Source organism: Martes martes (assembly GCF_963455335.1).
Source record: "Martes martes genome assembly, chromosome: 15".
Taxonomy (NCBI): domain Eukaryota; kingdom Metazoa; phylum Chordata; class Mammalia; order Carnivora; family Mustelidae; genus Martes; species Martes martes.
In genome coordinates this window covers 55,534,946-55,555,527 of record NC_137903.1, presented here as the reverse complement: position 1 = coordinate 55,555,527, position 20,582 = coordinate 55,534,946, and the positions used below count along the sequence as shown (strand labels likewise).

Below are 20,582 nucleotides of genomic sequence, written 5' to 3'. Positions count from 1 at the left end.
TGCTCAGAAGACCCAACTCCTCCCGCCGTGAGACCCCACAGACCTCCCGTCTGTGGTCCCCACAGACCAGAGCCTCCAGCTGCCACTCTTCCTCCCTCTTGTCTTCTCCGGGTGGTGGGTGCTCGCAGAGACCAGCCATTGCAATGGCGGAGTGTCCCCCCTCTTTTCGGCTGTGGGGCAAGCGGTGCCCAGTTGTGAGTGGTAGAAGCTATAGCCTTGATTTTCCTCTAGGCCAGGGAGCCCCTTCTGCTCCCCAGGGCTGGGGGGATGTCTCGAGTGCGTAGGGAGTGGCGCCTACGCCCGTTTTATTTCCACCCAGTACTGGGGAGACCCTGTGTTCCGTGGCAAGGCCTGCAAGGGCGGGGGGAGGACTGTGGCTCCGGAGCGTCGGCCAGAGGAAGGTGGTGTGCGACTCTCACCTCTGCTGTGCCCGGTCATACCGGTGAACAGGTCAGTTGAAGACGTTTGTGTCTGGAGTTCTGTGGGGTTTCTATTTCTGTCTTTCCCGACTTCTGCATTTCTGAGAGCTGGGTGTTCCCTCACCATCTCTCTGTCTTTCACAAACCCGTGTCTGACAAAAAAAGGCTTCACGGGCAGGGCACAAGCCCTCCACATGTGTTGACTGACTGCCTGACAAACTGGCTCTGAGACCTCAACCAAGATCTTTCTAGAAGCCGCAGGCAGACCCATGGACCCATTAGATTCCATGGGGCGTCCCAGAGATCACTCCCTGTCAACAAAAAGCTACCCGCCTATGCAAATGAGAGCCTTGGAGGTGTGGGGAGCAGGGTTGGTAACCCGGGAGTAGAAAGGGCTTCTGGTTCATCTAGGAAGGCTTTCTGGTTTGGGAGGGTGTGTGTGTTGTGGAAGCTGTAACTAAAACGGATGCAGTTTGACGAAAAGGAGAGAAGGGTGTGGTTTTAGGCCATAACCCATCCTTTCCTGGTTCAGGTCCTCACTTGAGTCATTCCAGAGTTCCCCTGCCAGCCCCTGGGAAGGTTCCAGTGCATGACATGTCTCAGGAAGCTAGCGAGGTTCCTAGAAAACCACCCACAGAGAGCAGATCTACCATCTCCACCCCCAAATCTTTCTTAGAAATCCTACCTGCAGCGAGGAAGGAACAGATCGGAGGTCAGGGATTAAGCAATAAGCAAATACTGGGTTTGGGGCACCCCCGTAATAGAAATCTGGTTTTGGTCAGAGCCACTTGCTGGCACCTACTCCCTGGGGGAGGCCACAGGACAGATGTGGGTTGAGCCCGGCGGGGAAGGGGGTGTTTGAGGGGCTCTCCGACGTCATGATCTCTGGCTCAGCTGGCAGAGTGGGGCCGGCTCGGCCAGCTGCTCTCCGAAGCGCTCGCCTTCCTGTTTTCCTCTTGGGACGTTGAGAGGGAAATCTAAACCGTGTGTCTCCGATTCATTACTGTGAACTCATCAAGTTGGTGTTTGGCAAGAGTCCTTGGATGTTTCCGAAAGAGCTTTTGGTTTGGTTTCGTTTGTTTTTGTAGTGTTTTTCCTTTGAAATAGGAGGTCCGTTTTTGCCGAGAGTAAAACGACAAACTAGATTGGAGGTTGGATCGGAACATAAGAAGAAATTTAGAAATTATCCTTTTGTTTCTCTATTTTTGACTGTGCAATACAAAGTAAGTAAGAGCTAACATTTAACCTTGCAGATCGGGTCCTATTATTACCATCCCCCATCTACAAAGAACAAAACTAAGGCCAGAAGAGTTAAGCGAAACGCCCAAGTCCGAAGAAGCGGGAAGTGGTGACCTGATACACCCACACGGTGCCGATTGCCCACGATGATACTTTGGGGGACTTAGAAAAATGTTTCAATTTCTTAATTTCTTTAATTTTTAATTAAACTCAGAAGGAAAAATGAATTTTTAGATCTGAAGATAATGTTTTAATACATCAAAGAAATATGTTCATCTTGGGGCACTTGGTGGCTCAGTCGGCCAAGCCACTGCCTTTGGCTCAGGTCATGACCTCAGGGTTCCAGGATCGAGTCCAGTTCAGGTTCATTGCTCAGTGGGGGCCTGCTTCTCTCTCTTTCTCCCTCTGCCCCTCCCCCCATCTCTCTCTCTCAACTAAATAAATAAATAATCTTAAAAAAATATATATTTGTTTTTATACCAGCATGGCCATGTAAGTTGTAATTCTTTTAGAAGCAGCCCTCGAGCCGGGTGCCAGGTGGAATTAGAACACAACAGTGGCAGCCGGGGCTGGAACTGCCCAAGTGAGCTGATCGCTGGGTCCAAAGTGACTCAGACACCACTTTACCCCCTCCCTGGGGGAGCCAGGCCCGCATCTGAAGTTCAACAAAGTACTACCGGGTCTGCTCGGGGAACGTTGCGAGAGGTTTCATGAAGGAGTCGGTTCTGCGCAAAGAGGCTTAAACGTCAAAGGAGAGAAATGGGAAAGTGGCAGCATCGGTGGGAATGGGGACGTCACTCGTATGGGGAAACTGAGGCAGCTGAGAGGTCGTGTTGGTCATCAGTTGACATTCAGTTCCAAAACTACTTTTCAACATTTTTCTTATACGTTTCACATCCGGGACTCGTATTTAATGACTAACCTCCATCAGTAGTACTGAAGGCCTAACTGCTGCTTAAACTCACAAATGATTCTCTTACGTAACAGGAGGAAATACAGGACCTCTGTTTTGTTCGTAGTTCTCTCCTGTTAGATATTAACTCATATTCATTCTTTAGTAGTTAGTGTCCACCAGTTATTAGCAAATTGTCCTAAAGTTCATAAGAAACCTTCTCACTTCCTTATTTTTGCATCGTAGTGACATACTAAGGTTTGCAGGTTTCCATGGGGCCGACTGGTGGTTTACAAACAGGGCTCCTCAGAGATAGAGCTTGGTAAAGATGCCCAGAGCTGGGGGCTTGGGGCCTTTCTGCCTGCTTTCACCTGAATATTAGATAGATTGATAGATAGATCGGTAGCCAAGGACTTCCACTAAATAAGAATAGCTTCCACGTACACCACGTGCTCTCTGTGCCCGGCCCTGTTCCCAGCGCCTCATACGCATTAGCTCCCTTGATTCTCTCAATAACCCTATGTGATGAGTACTGCCCTTACCCCCATTTGGCAGATCAAGAAACAGAGGCCAGAGAGGTCCACTACCTTGCCACGGTCATAGCACAAGATCTGAATCCAGTCTTGCTCTGTGTGTTTCCCACTCGCCCTGAGGCCTCTGCGTCTGCCATGTTGCAGCCCGCTGGTTAGGGATGTTGCTGGGCCTCAGGTCCCCAGTGCCACCCTCCAGTGGGCCTCTCAGCCTCATTCTGGTCCGTGCTGTTTGGTAGCTGCAGGTGGCACCTTGTGCTGTGTGCAGGGCTAATCGAGAATGTAAACCCCAAGGAAGACCCAGGGCCCGAGGGCCCACAGGAGCATGCAGCGGGCCTTCCTCACAGCGGACAAAGCGCAGGCAAACCGAGCCTGTGAGGGAGTGTCAGGGCTGTATCTTACTAACACTACTAACTCATAACTTACTGTATCTTACTAACACTAGTAACTTACCAACACTAAGAACTCATAACTTACCGTATCTTACTAACGCTAATGATTACTGTGACCAACGGCATTTACAGCCAGTTGCTAGACCTTTCACACTCATGATCTTATTTAACCCTCAAAGCAGCTGAGCGGGCAGGTATTATGAGTCTCTCTGTCCAGGGGACACTGAGCCCTCGGGCAGGTTGAGTGACGCCCCAGAGGGCACGGCTAGCTCCCCCGGACCTTCTACCAGGCCATAGTACCTCTGCTGCCTACGTGGCCACCACCCATACCCACCAAACCCATTTGTGAAGAAGTTCCTCCGTGAGCGTTCTCGGGATCTTTCTCTGCTTCTGTTCCTGCCTCCGACGGTCAGTTCCTCGAAAAGGTGAAAAGTTCTATTCACCAGCTCTCTTTGTGTACCCCCCTCCCCAGTGCCAAGGGTCCCACAGGAAGTTCTGGGTAAGTTGAACTCTAGTGAGATGCTCCAACTTCATGGCTTTGCTTGCATCAGCACCTGGCATCTCTGGTCAAAATGCAGAATTAGGGGCACCTGGGTGGCTCAGTCGTTAAGCATTTGCCTTCGGCTCAGGTCATGATCTCAGGGTCCTGGGATCGAGCCCTGTATCCGGCTGCTTGCTCAACGGGGAGTCAGCTTCTCCCCCTCTCTCTGCCTACTTGTGCTCTCTCTATCTCTCTGTCAAGTAAATAATTTTTTTTTTTAAATGGGAAATGAAGGACCCAGCCTCAAATCTAGTTTTCTGATCCTTTATCCCTCCCCCAAACCACTTACTTGGGGAGACAGGCATAAAGCATATATCTACCCAAATGCCCCCAAAATGTCCCTACAGGTGAGTGTCTAAGACCCAGCCATTTAAATCGTCACGCAAATGAGGTGGCAGCCTGTGAGGTGGCCAGAGCCGTCTCTGCTCACACCCAGAGGGAACGCAAATACTGCCGGGCCAGCCTCAGTGCCCCCAGCTCACCCCTGGCCTGATGACTCAGGGAGAAACCGTGCAGCAATTTACTCAGCAGCCTCTCGATTTCCCTGCCCGTCCTCCCGCACCCGCACCTGCATCTGGCGTAGACGGGGAGAGGGGGTAATAAATGGGCTGTTCCCAGCTGTCATGGCTGGGCAGCGAAAATGCCCGCTCAGCCTGATTCATGAAAACACACTCCCCTACCTCTGAGTGATCCCTGGGCGTGCAGGGGTGCAAGGGGGCAACTGGGGCTGGGCCCAGCTTTGGTCTTGGGAAAGCGTCATTCATCTGTGTGGAGCACAGATTGTGACAACGGAGCACCAAAGTTTCCTTTTCCGCCATCTACAAAGACATGAATTTCTAAGCAAATGAATTCTATGATTAGTTTGTGTCTTCAGTGCATCCATGGTGTGCACTCGGTGAGGACTGGAGAAATAACTACAGATGGTCCCTGGTGACAAGAAAAAAATGGGTAAGATAATCCGTTGTAGCATCTTCGCCTACGAGAGAGAATCAGGCATTTCCAAGCCGTCCCAAGGCCCCGTAGCTCAGCAGGAAAACAGACCCGTGACTCGCAATGTTTCCCTCTTTGCTGGAGCAGATCCGTGGGACCTCCTTCCTCAACCGTCTGTCCCTCCACTCACTAAACATGCATCTGTTTGAAAGAAGCAAAAGCCATTGAACTTTATTTAAGACAGAGGCTCGGCAGCCCTCCGATCTCCCGGGGCAGGATCTGCAGTTTAACGAGATCCCCAGTCTCTTCCGGCGCCCACGGAAGTTCCAGAAGCCGGGCTGGGTTGGGTTACATCTTCACGGGCAGTGACTTTCCTTGCAGAGTTTTGCTCTGCTCCAATGATGCTACCAGGGGCTGGTCATCTCTGAACAGGTGCTGCAATTGGGGGTGGTGGGGCAGCCAGTTCTGGGGCTCGCTGAGGAGTGGGGGGGCAGGAAGAGAACAACCCAAGGCACGGGGGGACAGAGCACAAGGTGGGCTGTGTGCACCATGACCTCGGCTGCCGGCCTGTAGGTGGGGAGGAGCAATGAGGGGAAGAAGCCCAGAAAGTAGATTCTCCCAGGGGGCAGTGGGCAGCAGGGAGGTGGGGTCCGTCCGCACCCCATGAGGGGAAGCATCTGTCTTCAGGACAGGTGGCGGGCATGGAAGAGAAAAACCCCTTCAGGATCAGCACAGGGATCCAGGGGGTCTCTCCTTCAGCCCAGCCCCTAGTGGGGAGGGGTAGGGCTGTTGGCTGGGGCTAGGGAAAGGTCAAAGGCCAAGCCAGGCTGAGAGAGAGCTGGGTCAAGGCCCAGTTCATCCCTCCTGGCGTGTCTGCTCCTGGTCTGCACTAAGACTAGGAGAGAAACAGGCAGTGCTGCACAGGCAGGGAGAGAAGCCTGGGCTTCTGAGCCTCCGGCTGCAAAGCGGAGAAAGACAAAGGCGGATCAAGGCTGGCTCTGGGTTGAGACCACCCATGCCACCTGCTGCACGGGCAAATGTGTGTCATTTTCTTGGGACAAACCCTGAGCCCATAAGATGAGCACAGGCAACAGCCACACCCCTTGACTCCCCTAATAAGGTGGCATCCCTCCCCCTCAGCATTTCTCAGACAGAAGGCACACGCGGGCTTCCTGAGTCCCCCAGCCTGCAAGGATGTATACTGAGGGCTGTGAGCTCCCTGTTGAATTTCTCTTTCTTAACCGTAATAGATGGAGGCAGCCCTCACAAAGCCTTTCACAGTCTCCCCTCTCTCACCCCTTTAATGCACTTGGCATAGCCGGGAGGTTTCAACGGTCAAACCACCAGCTTTAAGCGACCGCTGGGGTAAACTTCTATCCAGTCTACCAGTTCCTTTGGAAGGTCTTCTCTACTCTAACGCGGTAGCTGAGTTGAAACCTCAACCTTACATCTTGCGTATGTGTCACAGGGAAAAGAAATCAACTAGGAAGGCCCTCAGTGTCGATCAATATTGCTTCTGTAAATAAGAGACATCGGTTCTTGGGATACGATGCAGCGGTTAAGAAGAATGAGGTCTGTCTCAGTGTGTGAGCGTGAGATGGTGTCCAAGAGGTATCTAGTATTGTATTATTTGTGCCTAAAAGGAGAGGGAAAGATGTCCACATAGATGTCTTTATGCAGAGGATATTTCTGGATGTATGTACTAGAAACCAGATTGTCCACTGCTTTTAAGTAAGGGGCTTTGAAGCTTAGAGCTGGAGAGGGAAGACTTAGTTTTTACTGCGCACCATTCAGTAGTGCTGAATTTCTGTGTGTGTGTGTGTGTGTGTGTGTGTGCATGTGTGTGCACATGGATTTTCTGTATATATATAATATATAAACATATATAAAGACATATCTAATGTATATATGTGTATATGTATCCCCATTACATTTTCAACTCCCAAAGAATACAGTCATTTAAAATGGTGATTAGGAAGATTAATGTAACAACACGGAAAATTTTATGACATAATGTTAAGTGAAAAGGGCAAGATTCAAAGTCATTATGTGCATTCCGATTTCAATCATATGAAGATAAGGAGATGAACAAAATTAAAGAGCAGTTTTATTCTAGTGCTGGAATTCTCCATACTTATAAAAATCAACAATAAAGTGGAGGCATAATTTATATACAATATAATACATATCACTTATAAGTGCACATTTGGATGAAATATAACTATCACTACAATCGAGTTACAGAATATTTCCATCATCCCAAAAAGGTTCCTTGTATCCCATCCCAATTTGTCCGGGGATCAGTCCCACAATCCATGATGTGCTTTCTGTCACTATAAATTAGACTTGACTTTTCTAGAGTTTCATAAACATGGAATCTTTAGCGTGCACTCTTTGTGTCCTGGCTTTTCTTTTACTCAGCATATTGCTTGTATCCATCCTCCCCTTCTTCCTTAGTAACCGAACCCTCAGTAAAAGATTATACCTCCTAACCCTCCTTGAAACTAGATGTGACCATAGGATAAAATTATGGTCAAAGAAACTAATTAAAAGGGTCTTCCGGGGATGCCTGGGTGGCTCAGTTGGTTAAGCAGCTGCCTTCGGCTCAGGTCATGATCCCGGCATCCTGGGATGGAGTCCCATATCGGGCTCCTTGCTCGGCAGGGAGCTTGCTTCTCCCTCTGCCTGCCACTCTGTCTGCTTGTGCTCACACTCGTTCCTCTCTCTCTCTCTCTCTCTGACAAATAAATAAATAAATAAATAAATCTATTTTTTAAAAAAAAAGGTTCTTCCAGAAAGTCTATGTAAAAGTGAGAGACAGATACCCACTTTCTTTTCTTCCCCTTTCTATAGCTGTTGGCCTGGAATATGGACCTGATGAATGGTGCTCCAGCCGCCATCTTGGAATATGAAATGACATTAAAGAAAAGGAGCCTGGGTCTTTGATGCCACAATGGCACTGCCATACCAGTTTGACTGCCTTCCCCTTAAGCAGCTTTTACATGGAAAAAATACATATCTCGTTCGAGCACAAATATTTTGGGCCCTTCTGCTAAATTTGTGGTTGAAACTAACTCTAAATGTACCGTAAGCCTTCAAGCACAAGTTGACGTTTTAAAACATTATGCAAATGTTTGATTAAACATTAATTTTAATTTTAAAAATAAACCTTTATACCAAAATCTTACAAAAATGGTTCAAGAAAAACACCACAGACCACTCTTTCTCATGAACATAGTTGCAAAAATTCCTTTTTTAAAAAAAAGATTTTATTTATTTATTTGACAGAGAGAGACACAGTGAGAGAGGGAACACAGCAGGGGGAGTGGAAGAGGGAGAAGCAGGTTCTCCGCTGAGCAGGGAGCCCAATGCGGGGCGATCCCAGGACCGCAGGATCACAACTGGAGCCGAAAGCAGACGCTCAACGACTGAGCCACCCAGGCAACCCAAAAATTCTTAACAAAATGTTCGTAAATTGAATCCAGCAATATACAAAAAGAATGATGTACCATGACCAAATGGAATGTATCCCAAGAATGAAAGTTTGATTTGACATTCAAGAATAAATTAACGTAGTTGACCGTTTTAACAGAAAAAAAGATTTTTAAAAATCAAACCATCAGGGCGCCTGGGTGGCTCAGTGGGTTAAGCCTCTGCCTTTGGCTCAGATCATGCTCTCAGGGTCTTGGGATCGAGCCCTGCATCGGGTTCTCTGCTCAGCAGGGAGTCTGCTTCCCCCCGCCCTCTCTCTGCCTGCTTGTGATCTCTCTCTCTGTCAAATAAATAAATAAAATCTTAAAAAAAAAATCAAACCATCATCTCAGTAGATGCCGGAAAAACATTTGAAAAAATTCAGTATTTCCTCGTGACTAAAAACTGTCAGCAAAGTAAAAATAGAAGTGAACTTCTCAACTTGATAGAGGGTAATTCGGGAAAAACAGAAAACAAAAAACCCTACAGCTAGCAGTATACTTAATGATGAAAGACTAAATGCTTTCCCCCAATGTAGGAAACAATGAAATGATGACTACTTTTTTTTTTTTTAATAGAGAGAGAGTGCACGCACAAGCACGCACAAACAGGCAGAGTAATGATGACTACTTTTAACTCGCCTATTAAATATTGTGCTGGAGTCCTCAGCCAATGTAAAAAAGAAGAAGAATTAAAAGGCACAAAATTTGGAAAGCAAAAAGTAAAACTTTCTCTATTGACAGGCAACATGATTATCTACATAGAAAATCCCAAGGAATCAGAAAAATAAAATCCAACTAGAATTAACAAGTAAATTTAGCAAGGTTAAAGAATACAAGATCAGGGCACCTGGGTGGTTCAGTCGTTAATCGGCTGCCTTCAGCTTAGGTCATGATCTCAGGGTCCTGGGATCGAGCCCTGCATCAGGCTCTCTGCTCAGCGGGGAGTCTGCGTCTCCCTCTCCCACCTCTCCCCCTGCTTGTGTTCCCTCTCACTGTGTGTCTCTCTGTCAAATAAATAAATATAATCTTTAAAAAAACACAAAATCAATATACAAAAACCAGCAACAAACAATTGGGAAACCAGAATCTTATAAATTCCATTTACAGAAACATCAGAGAGCAGACAAGACTTAGGAGGAAATTTAATGGAAGCTGTGCAAGACCTTTCTGTTGAATATTATAAAACATGGGATTTATAAAAACATTACATATAAGCCGGGAGAAATTAAAGAATGCTTAAACAAATAAATAGATAGATCACCTTCATGGATTGGAATACTCAGTTTTTTCAAGATGTTTAATCTCCCCAAATGGATTCACAGATTCAGCACAATCCTACTTGAACACAGCTGTGGTTTCCAGACATTGACAAGTTGATTATAAATTTATACAGAATTTTTAAGATAATACAATGAATCTAAAATAGAATAAAACAAAAGCAAAGCCGTCACCGAGGCGGCGGCGAAGAAGGAAGAAGGGCTCGGATCCGCTAACCCAGAAGCTCCTCAAGGGAGGCTGAGCTGGTAGTTAAGCACTTATCAGGTGCGGGTAGATAAGTACCGATCAGGTGCAGACATTCATGAAAGGCATTGATTTACTTAGGTTTTCCTGATCATGAGGAACTAAAATTCATCCCATTTCGTTAAATGGAGGACTTACCTAGAAAATTAAGTCTCCCAGGAATCCTTAGAGACACCCCGTGGATTGTGAGCCTGGAGGGTAGTCCTGGATCCAAAGCTCCTCTTCCGGCCTCAGCCGCTGAACCCCCTAAATCTTTAATGTCATCTCCTGTCTGTGTCCATCCCCTCTCGGCGCCTGCTGTCATCTGCTTTAGTCTCTCTACACCTCCGGGAAAGAAGCTAGAAGGATAGGTTAAAACCAGATGCCAAAGGCTTCGTCTGCCCAGGCAGGCTGGTTTTTATCATTGTAGCCACTAAAGGTTTTTATACGAGAGAAAGAACTGATCGGATTGGGCTCTGGAGCAGATAATTCCACTGGTGTGTGGAGGAGACGAGAGGCAGGAGGTCCGGGAAGAAAGTATCGCAAAGAAGAGAGAATGAAGCTCAAAACCAACGGAACTCAGTGAAGTGGGATTTGGGTCTTAGCAAGATACATCCTACTCTGGTCAAAAATGTTTCTATCTCCTTAGGAGACAGAGGGAAGGAGGGTTCACGCATCTGCATTTTGCAACAACTCCCCAGTTGATCCTGGTTGAGAACGACTAGTCCAGACCAGGTGGCGTTTCTAGGGATGGAGTGAGAACAGAGAGAAGACAGGGATGGGCGGGGGCACCGCTGGCCCCGGGGGAAGCAGGCGTCCAGGTCACTGGAGCTTCTCGCTGAGGAAGCTGGGTGGGTGACGACTGCATTTGCTAGGCCTTGAGAGCCCAAGGGCAGACCCGGGTTGTACATGGGACTGGAGGTGAGGGAGGTGGACAGGGTGACTTCTGCACGTCCCACAGAGAGCCTAGGAAGTCGGGCGCCCTGAGCGGACCCAGCAGGCTGGGCCAGAGACGGGCCGACTCCCGCCAGCCCTTGAGCTTTGCGTCCCTGGGGCAGGCCCTGCTGGCCAGAAAGGTGCTCGCTGGGCGTTCGTCAGTCAGTTGGATAGACTCTGAGCCTCGGACCCCGAGCACGTCCGAGGCAACGTTCGCCAGGCTCTTGCTGTGGTGGTTGCCGCGTTATTTAGCGTGGACTTCGTTAGCCCTTTGATTTAGAATATGCTGGAAGAGTTTCACCAGCGTATCCGACAGGTTCCAGGATTCCACTCTGATGGTGCTTCTGAAGAGACTTTAATAAAGGGGCAGTGGGCAGGAATGGGGGGATCAGACAAGGAAGTGGAGGCCCCCAAGGGATTTCAACGGCGGGAAGCTGTTCCATGTCGTCGGCCCGACGGGCCGGAGGGAGAGGCCGGTGCTGCTGAGGCCCAGGGACAATGAGCTGTGGAGGAAGGGCTGCTCGTGCAGGAGAAGCTACAGTCACAGAGGAAGCAGCCACTGCCAGAGGGAAGGTTCCAAGTCAGAGGGACAGGCCAGAAACAGCCTGGCCCGCGTCTCCCTGCTCTCACACTCCAGTCTCCTACTGGTACCTCCGCTGGGTGACCGACAGCGCGGAGCCGGCCATCGGGAGAGCCCGGGCCGAAGGCCAGGGGAGCGGCCTGCAGACGCCGAGAGGCAGGGAAGGGTGGAGAACGGATCAGGTGCAGACGCTGAGGCGCAAACTTTGAGACGCACCGGCGCGACCACGTCCCCCCACCACGCAGCCTGTGCGAGGCAGCGGCTCGGTAAGTCTGTGGAAGGACAGCGAAACCACATCACAGGAAGTCAAGATGCTTGGATTCGGACAGGCCGACCCTCCCGCACGCCGACTGCCCTCAGGGGCGCCCTGCTGGCATCCTGGCCTTGACTGCCTCAGCTCTGAAAGCGCATTTGCACCACGTGACTTCCAAGGCCTTCCAACACAGCGTCCCTTGACCTCTTGCTCTCTCGCCCCGCAGACGGGGCTGGGCGCTGGGGCCCCGTTCCGGGGGCTGCCCCCCCCCCACCCCGTGCCCACTGGGCCCTGAGCCCGACCAAGGGCAGCGCCGGGGAGGGCTCCTGGGGCCGGCCGGCCTCCAGAACTACACAGCGTGCTCCTCTCTTCCCGCGAAGCCCTGCGACCTGCAGAGTCAACCAGGGACTTTCTCAAACGTATTTTTTGCTGTGATGAGGTACATTCAAAAAGAAAGAAGAGTGTATTCATCTCCAGAAAGCAGCAGCTCACAGACCCGTGCGCCGAGCTCCAGGTCCTATACCCCTGCTCAGTTCCTGATAACTGAAGACGGAACTTGAACAGCAAAAGGGAAGTCTCCTGGCTCCTACAGGGTATCAAATCCTGTTTCTACCCAGTTTCAGTTCTTAAAGACGCAGGAATCCATATTTTCTCACCCAGGATGCTGGAAGGCCAAGAATGTTCAGTGACCACCAGCCACCTTTGTTGGGCCCCCGGGGGTGAGCCGGGGGGAGGGGGGCGTGACATGGAAGCGGGCCACAGAGCCTTTCCCAAGCCAGGCTTGGAAAGGGCGTCTGCCTCTTTGTGAAACGCATCATCAATTTTCTCCTTCTTCATCTAAAGAAGCGGTCTGGGCAAGTGCACAGATTTGCTCAGCCCGATCTGGGGCCCAGCGAGCCTCTGATGCTTTTACTTTCCTAGCTTCCTGCGGGGGCCCAGATGACTCATCATTTTCTTTTGGAGGTGGGAAGTTCTATGCACCCTGGCTTCAGGTTCACCCCAAGAGTGGCCTCGGGGAGCTGCCCACTCCCCTGTTGAGCCTCTGCTGGAGAATAGCCCAAGATTCAATGTATTGGGGTCCCGCTGCCTTCCAAGCAGTTACGTTCAGTTCAGTTATGTGGTTGTTTTGTGGGCTCTGTGGTTTATTAGAGAGGATGGGGTGGCGTGGGGCGGGGGGAAAGACGGAGCAATATCAAAAAGAAAAGGTGCCACAGGTGTTAGGGAGGGTGCCCACGCATATGAAAATACACAAGAAAGAAAACAAGGGGATGTGTTCACCGACAGAGAAGACGGGAAATTGTTTCCACAATGATTCTCTTTAGGACCAAGAAATTTTTTCACCGAAGTTCGATAACAGAACAAGCAGTAACAATCGAATGGGATGTGGGCTCTGACTCACATCCAGAGTCCAGGAAAGCCCCTCAATCAACTTTGTAGGATCACAGAAGATTGCTGGAGAAAATCACATTTCGTGGTGACGTAAAGGATGGTCAGGAGTTTGAGTTAACAGTAAGGAGGAGGAACAGCAAATCGGAGAACCTGATTCAGGATGATGGAGCCCAGGACAGCAAAACAGGAGAAATGGTCCCAGAGACAATGCCCCTTGGAGATGACACACTCAGTGTCAATCAATACACTGCCTGGCTTTCTTGGACTCTGTCCTCATGGGGAGAACATCGCCCAACAACACTAGGGTCATTGGGTCCTGTTTAAAAATAAGGGCAGGGGCCCCTGGGTGGCTCAGTGGGTTAAAGCCTCTGCCTTCAGCTCAGGTCCTGATCCCAGGGTCCTGGGATGGAGCCCCGCTTTGGGCTTTCTGCTCAGCAGGGAGCCTGCTTCCTCCTCTCTCTCTCTCTCTCTCTCTCTGTCTTCCTTTCTGCCTACTTGTGATCTCTGTCTGTCAAATAAATAAATAAAATCTTAAAAAAAAAAAGTGCAAACAAAGGCAAAGTCAGGGCCCTTGTTCAGATATGAAATGAACAGGGGTTAAAATTTTTACTTATTAGAGATTAAATAAGATCATAAAGATTAACGGTTGTTAATTGCTGGGGAAGCTGAGCACTTATGTAGTCAGCTCATTCTCAAAAGAGAATGCAAAGAACCACCATATTTATAGATTTGGAATATTGAGCTGAACACGCCCATGGAAGCATGACTGGTTTCTCAAGGAGGAGGGAGGGAGAAAAGTAAACTGACTTCGAGGAACAGGACATCATTTGCATGTCTAGAGATGAGAATCAGTGTGCGTTGTTACCAATCAGCTATAATTTACAGAGTTGTAAAATGGCTCAAAGACGTCGAAAGGCTGTAATTAGATAACGTCAGGAATGTCCTCACGACAATACATAGTTTTCCCTTGAGCTTTTCCCCTCCAAGACTGATCTGCTCAATTCCTCTTTTTCCCCTCCAGACCAGAGCCACTGGTGCGATTCCCGTATCCACCTGCGTGCACGTGATAAGTCAAATACCCCTAAGCAAATATTAAAGACTTAAAAAATAGTGTTGTACAGCAAATAAAAATATAGTGACTATTTCCAGCATTTAAATTGAAGAAAGCAATGGAGAGTCTTGTTTCGTGTGTGTTCTCTGCCCCACACCTACACCTTCATCGTCATCAACCTATTGTGCTTTCGACATTATCGCTACAAGATCTTTATGAAGCAACTTCACTGCCGACTTACAGGAATCCCTAATTTAAAGCAGGCAGAATGACCCAGATGAAGAATTATAGGAACGAAGGAAGTAGGTTAGGTGCATGCCCTTAAATGGGGAAATAACACTGAGAAATTCACATGGCAAAGGAAGTAAGATTAAATGATGGGGGTGTGGAATGGGGGTGAGGGCTTACATGGAATGAGGACTACGGAAGAAGTAACCATTCATTCCATCACTCTCTCAGACGGGGATTTCAGTGCTTACCATGTGCTAACAACCATGGTAAACAACCAGGGATATATGGATGAATAACGCGATCCCTGTCCTCTAGTTATTTACGATCTAAGTAGGAATATTACTGGCTCAGACCAGATGGAGAAAATCATCCTCTCTCCCCTCCTCAAACGGGAAAAGGTCTAGAGGTGGGATTTCAGAAGTTATTTGTTAAGGTGGTTCTCTAAGATATGTGCTTGTGTTGAGGGTTATCTGTCCCTTGCTGGTCCTTGTTCCCCCCAACCCCGACACACACACACACACACACACACACACACACACACACACACACAATGGATACTTAGCTACTATTCATTTAAACAATAGCTAATTCAGGGGCACCTGGATGGCTCAGTGGGTTAAAGCCTCTGCCTTCGGTTCGGGTCATGGTCCCGGGGTCCTGGAATCGAGCCCCGCATCGGGCTCTCTGCTCAGCGGTGAGTCTGCTTCCTCCTCTCTCTCTCTGCCTGCCTCTCTGCCTACTTGTGATCTCTGTCTGTCAAATAAATAAATAAAATCTTGTAAAAAAAATAGCTAATTCAGGGGCGCCTGGGTGGCTCAGTTGCTAAGCCTCTGCCTTCAGCTCAGGTCATGATTCCAGGGTGCTGGGATTGAGCCCCATCGAGCCCCACGTCAGGCTCCCTGCTTGGTGGCAAGCCTGCTTCTCCCTCTCCCAATCCCTCTGCTCGTGTTCCCTCTCTCGCTGTGTCACTCTCTGTCAAATAAATAAACAAAATCTTAAAAAACAAATAAATAGCTAATTCACAAATTAGTAACAACTAATGATTCATAGTTTTATTTTTAAATAAGTGTTATTTACTTATTTACTTCTATAAATACTTCTATAAATAAATGTATTGGTTTGGTACAATCAATCAGCTATTAGAGTGAGTTAGTAATAACTAACTAATAACTAAAATAACTAAAATAATAATAATAACTAAAAATAAATAACTAATAAAGTTTAGTAATCATTTATAATTTATAATCATTTATAATTTATAATCATTTATAATTTATAATTATAAATTATATAATTATAAATTATAATTATTTATAATATAATTATATATATAATATATATAATTATAAATTATAATTATTTATAATATAATTTATAATCATTTATAATTTATAATCATTTATAATTTATAATCATTTATAATTACCAAACTCACCACAATAGTTCATGAACTACTGCAAGGTACATTCACTGGTTCTTTCCATTCTTCTACCGCGGGATGCTGGCCCCCACTGGTGCTCCTCCAACTCTCCAACTTTCTCAATTTCAGAAAGTACTGCCTGGCAGATTGCGCCTCCTGTGGGTTTGTGACATTTGGGAAGGTACTTTTTTGCCTTGCCGTTAGTCTAGAGGAAAGATCGCAAGGACCTCCACAAATGCCGGGATGATCGGGAAACACTGCCACTTTCCAGGCCCCGGGCAAGGACCCTTGCTCTGTCCATGAGCGAGGGACCGAGACGGAGACAGAGCAGAGGACGGCTTCAGAGCTGAGCAGAGGCTGATGCCCCGCACACGGCCACTGAGAACTTAAACCCGCTCAAGAAAGGTCTCGATAATGGATGGATAGATAAGTAGCAGGTTTTTAGGGAAATCAGGGAAGTTCCAGTTCCATCTTTGGCCTTTCAGGATGGTGTCTTAGAATGCAAACACTGGACTGTCCCTCACACTTTCCTCAGCATCGTGGTCGGAATTCTGGGCTAGTGGCCTTTGGTCTGATCTTGGATGACATTTCTGACCTTGTCAAGAATATCGGACCCCAAAAGGTCACGCTAGAACACCCAGAAGAGCAGGTGAGCTGCCCCCAGGGCCAGAGTCGGCCCTGAACACCGCTCCAGATTTAAGACACGAGTTCTTCAAACATGCCACACCAAGTGCATCGGCACCTGCTAAATGCAGACTTTCAGAGTGGGTCATGCTACTGGTGATGATGCCTATGGTGGCAGACAAGAACCCAAAGATCTCCTTTGGTCCCAAATAGATAAGTGGGGGCAATCTCACCAAGAAGGTCCATTTCCAAGTGGGCAAGGCAGGAAAGATCCCTCGACTCCAAGCGTGGAGTGGTTTGCAAACATTCTGGCCTTGGCCAGCACCACTCGCCCGCCTCCAGTCACACGTCATTATTAGGGGGCTTCCAGCTGCGCAACCCCCCTGGGGATTCAGCATCACTTGCCCAGGAGCAGGAATGCTTTTGGTTCAGAGCTCAGGATCCCCACCGCCCTCCCCATCCTCCTTCCTTCTTTCCCGCTCCCTCTTTTCCCCCTTCCCTTCCCTCCTCTCCCCTTCCTCCTCTCCATTTTCCCTCCTTTCTGCGCCTTGGCTTTCCTTTATAAGCCTTCCTGCCGTGGCATGGATGACCCTGCCAGGACTTCCCAGATATCGTGGGAAGGAAGATGTGTCCATGAGATTGAGGGCCGCCCCCTTGTCTTCTAGCTCCTGCTAGGACAGAACTCACAGCCCTGGTAAGTACAACCCAGACCGTGGAAACCCTAGTGTTGATGGGAAAGAAGAGAGGGGCTTTTGGGTCTCGCTTTCCTGTCCGTTACTGTCATCATTCTCAACCAAGGTTTGGGGCCCAAACTGGGGCCTGATTCATTGATGGAAACCCCAGGCTTCAAGGCTGGGCTGTAGCAACACAGGGAGGGGTTGCGGACAGCAAGTGGGGTGGCCGCGTGGGTGTGAAGGAAGGGTTTCCTCCCTCCGACACTTTCTATGCTGAAGGGGCCTTTCTCAGCCTGCCTCCCTTCCCTCCACCAGCCCAACACACACCGTCACTGGGGGACTCGATTCAGATGTGGGGCTCCAGGCCGCGCACGCAGCCACCGTGTGAATACAACCGAGTGAATCCAATCCCCGGCAACTTACCGACTTGCCTTGTCCCTCCTGGAATAATACAGTAGTTCCTCAAGTTTATACACAATTTTTGTTTCTTCGGAGTGGGGGTCTGGGGAGCTGAGCTGCCCCAGTGGGGAGGTTGATCAGGACGTTCTTAGCAGCCAGGGTCAGTGAACGTTTGGTTTTCAAAACTCTTGTCGCAATAGCCAGTTATCCCGGAGGGGACTCGGACCCCAGCCCCATGATGCGCTACCCTGAGCTTCCCTGGCTGGGGCTGCTTGACGTCACATGTACTGCTCTGACATCAGATGTGGGGGCGGCTCCACCTTCGTGAATCCGCGGCTCGGGGGGAAGGCCCCCGTGCTTAGCAGCTAGTTGGAATCAAGGCCTTGTTAGCAGATAAAGCCATTAGCCTGTCGGAGCCAAGTGACCGGATCCTGGGGTATTTGGGAGGCTCAACTGAAGGGCTTGGTGAATTACTCTGGGAGCACAGGGGTTCCAGCTGTGATGCCAGGTGGGGGCAGACCCCTTTCTCAGACCAGCGGGAAAGATGGAGAAACATCTTTGAAGGGAAGACGATGCGATCGTGAGTACGGCTGGGAACGTGTCGAGTGGCTTATGATTACGTGATGTTCTCTCGGAGACGTGGGAAGGGCCCCTGAATATACCGGCCGTCGTTCTGGGTACGGTTGCAGGAATTATCAGTTCGGGGATAGATGGGAGATGGAGGCCCCAAGAAGAGGAGCCCCTTTCTGCTGTGAAGCAGCAGGTAGAGACACGGAAGGAAACGCAGAAGCTAGTGTCGTAATCTGCGGGACGAAAGGAAGACCAGACCTGAAGTGTGGCCATTAGATTTGGCAGCCAGAGCTGACTGGGGACCTGCAGGAGGACAGTTTCAGTGACAGGGAGGGAGCAAAGCTAGATCTTCTTCTGCCAGAGACTGACAGGTAGTCCCCAAATCCGATTTGTCCCCCACTGAGCACATGGCCGAATTTTACTCCGCTACGTCCCGGGTCGCAGAGTGAGGCCGTGCGATTGAGGACTGGCCATGGCTGTGGGCGGAAATGGTATGAGAGAGATCTGCTCCCCACCATCCTCCCTGGGCCCCTTGTCCTGAGTCTCCTGGCCAGAGGAGAGGAGCCAGGGGGCCCCAAGGCCTTGGGGGCACAGAGCAACTCCATGGAAGGAGATGGTCTCTGAATCATGGTGCAGAGCCCCGGGACTCAGGCCAGGGAGGCCAGCAGGCGCAGACACTCTGGGGTTCGCAGTGGAACCGGGGAGCAGCCGGCCAGACACGGTGCCACAGATCCACAGAGCGGATCAGCGGGCAGTCCCGCTGGAGGACTGTGCAGGCCAGGACCGCCGGAAGTCCCACGGGGCCTGCCTGAGACCCGGCCAGCACGGAAGGTGCTCCCTGCAGGGACAGACGGTGTTGGAGTTGAGAGACGGCAGCTTCCAAACACCTGCTGGTACAGGCAGACACTCTATGTGTTCATACTCACAGCCACGTTGGCTCTGGGACCCTGGCTCTGAGTCTACCGCTCAGGAATGGGCTGGTCACCGGCACTGTGGTGGTCCCGGCCAGCCTTGTGAGGTGCTGACACGAGGTCACGCCACGTAGAGACCCCAGGTCCTGCCCTGAGTCACCTCCTGCGACATGGCTTCAGCTTGATGGTGGTGGACCGGGAGTCATGTCAGACCCTCCGGGGTTCCGACCTAGTTCTGCTCCTCGCTCTCGGGGGACCTTGGGCAAGGCCTTTCCCCCACTGCCTCAGAGCCCCTTGTCTGCAAAGTGCACGAATCAGGCCGGATGATTATGATTTATAACATGTCTCTTACGAAGAAATGCCACCATTCCCCTTAACAGCCGCATCCGGGAAGCTCTGGCCTGGTTCCGCAGGTGCCTGGGTCTCTAACGGCAGGTTCCAATGCCTCTGACCAGGGAAACCTTGCAGCCTGCAGCTGGTGTGAGTTACAAGAGACCCTCCCACGAAAGGCCTGGGGGGCAGGAGACACTTGCCCAGGAACAAGGAGGCCCTCGACAAGTAGCCAATATGTATACTTGTTAGGAAGTCAGCAAGTTGGTCACCCCTGGGAGGGTCTGGGTTCTCTCTTTTCTTACTTTCTTCTTTTTAACATCTACATTTACAGCAAAGCATTTTCCTTCTGTTCCCGTTCCTTGTGCCCTTTAGGATGGTATGGCTCTGCCCTCCACAACTCTCTTGGTCCAGAGAAAAAGAGAATTGGAAGAGGATGGGGGAGTCCTCTGCCATTTTGCTTTTCTCTCTGGGGCCACCTTCCACTTGTCTTGGTTCTGCTTTTCCTGAAATAATAGTTAGACGGGACTTTGGAAAGGAAATTGCTCTCCTCATCTGCCAAAATATTTGTTTTTTTCAACTAGGGCACAGATTTCCCCGTTCTGTTGTGATTCATACTAGCATAAAGTCAAACTGTCCTCTGATCCAATGCCTACTTTTGGAATGGGGAGGTGGCCCAAGAGTGTCCAGAAGAGACAGGAAAGCGAGCCTGGAAGAGAACATTTCCCATGAGAGCCCAGCATGGGCGGGGCTGTTGACGGAGACGGAGGGCCACCCAACCGGAAGACAAGCCCAAGTCCCGCCCAGCATGACTACCCCTTCGAGACCCAGCTGCGGTGGCAAGAATTCCCATCAGCCTTTGCTCTCCGGGCCCCCAAAGGTGCCTCCCGCATCAAGCCCAGTTATGACCACGGGGACGATGACCAGGAGGGGGAAGCAAGACCCAGGAGGCACAAAACAGCCTGAGGAGACAGAAGGCGTCCACCTCTGCAGGACTAGGAAACATCCTGTCTGTCTAAATTCCAGGAACGTGGCCAAAGGAGAGATCATAACCACCTTTATTCTCCAAATTCTGGAGGAAATAGTTCTGCACAACATGGAAACTACTAGCTGCCAGAGTGGACTGAGGGGACTGCCGAGGGTGGCCTCCAGGCCCGGATCCACTCAGGGCTCCGAGAGGTGCCCTCGGGAGCGTCCTGCGGAAGCTGTGTGCTGAGGACACGGCCAGGAGCTCCGAGGAGGTGACCTGGCCACCGGTCCCCCTGGACACAGACACGGAGGGAACCCTTCCCCCACCA

General features: G+C 49.8%; 1 protein-coding gene across 1 annotated transcript in view; it reads right to left on the bottom strand.

Annotated features, from left to right (window-relative positions):
• The window catches only part of LOC308356155 (kinetochore-associated protein NSL1 homolog), a gene marked incomplete at its 3' end in the record, with an annotated part of 431,182 nt that overhangs the window by 64,046 nt on the left and 346,554 nt on the right, over nucleotides 1-20,582 (bottom strand). The gene's annotated exons all lie outside the window — the stretch shown is intronic.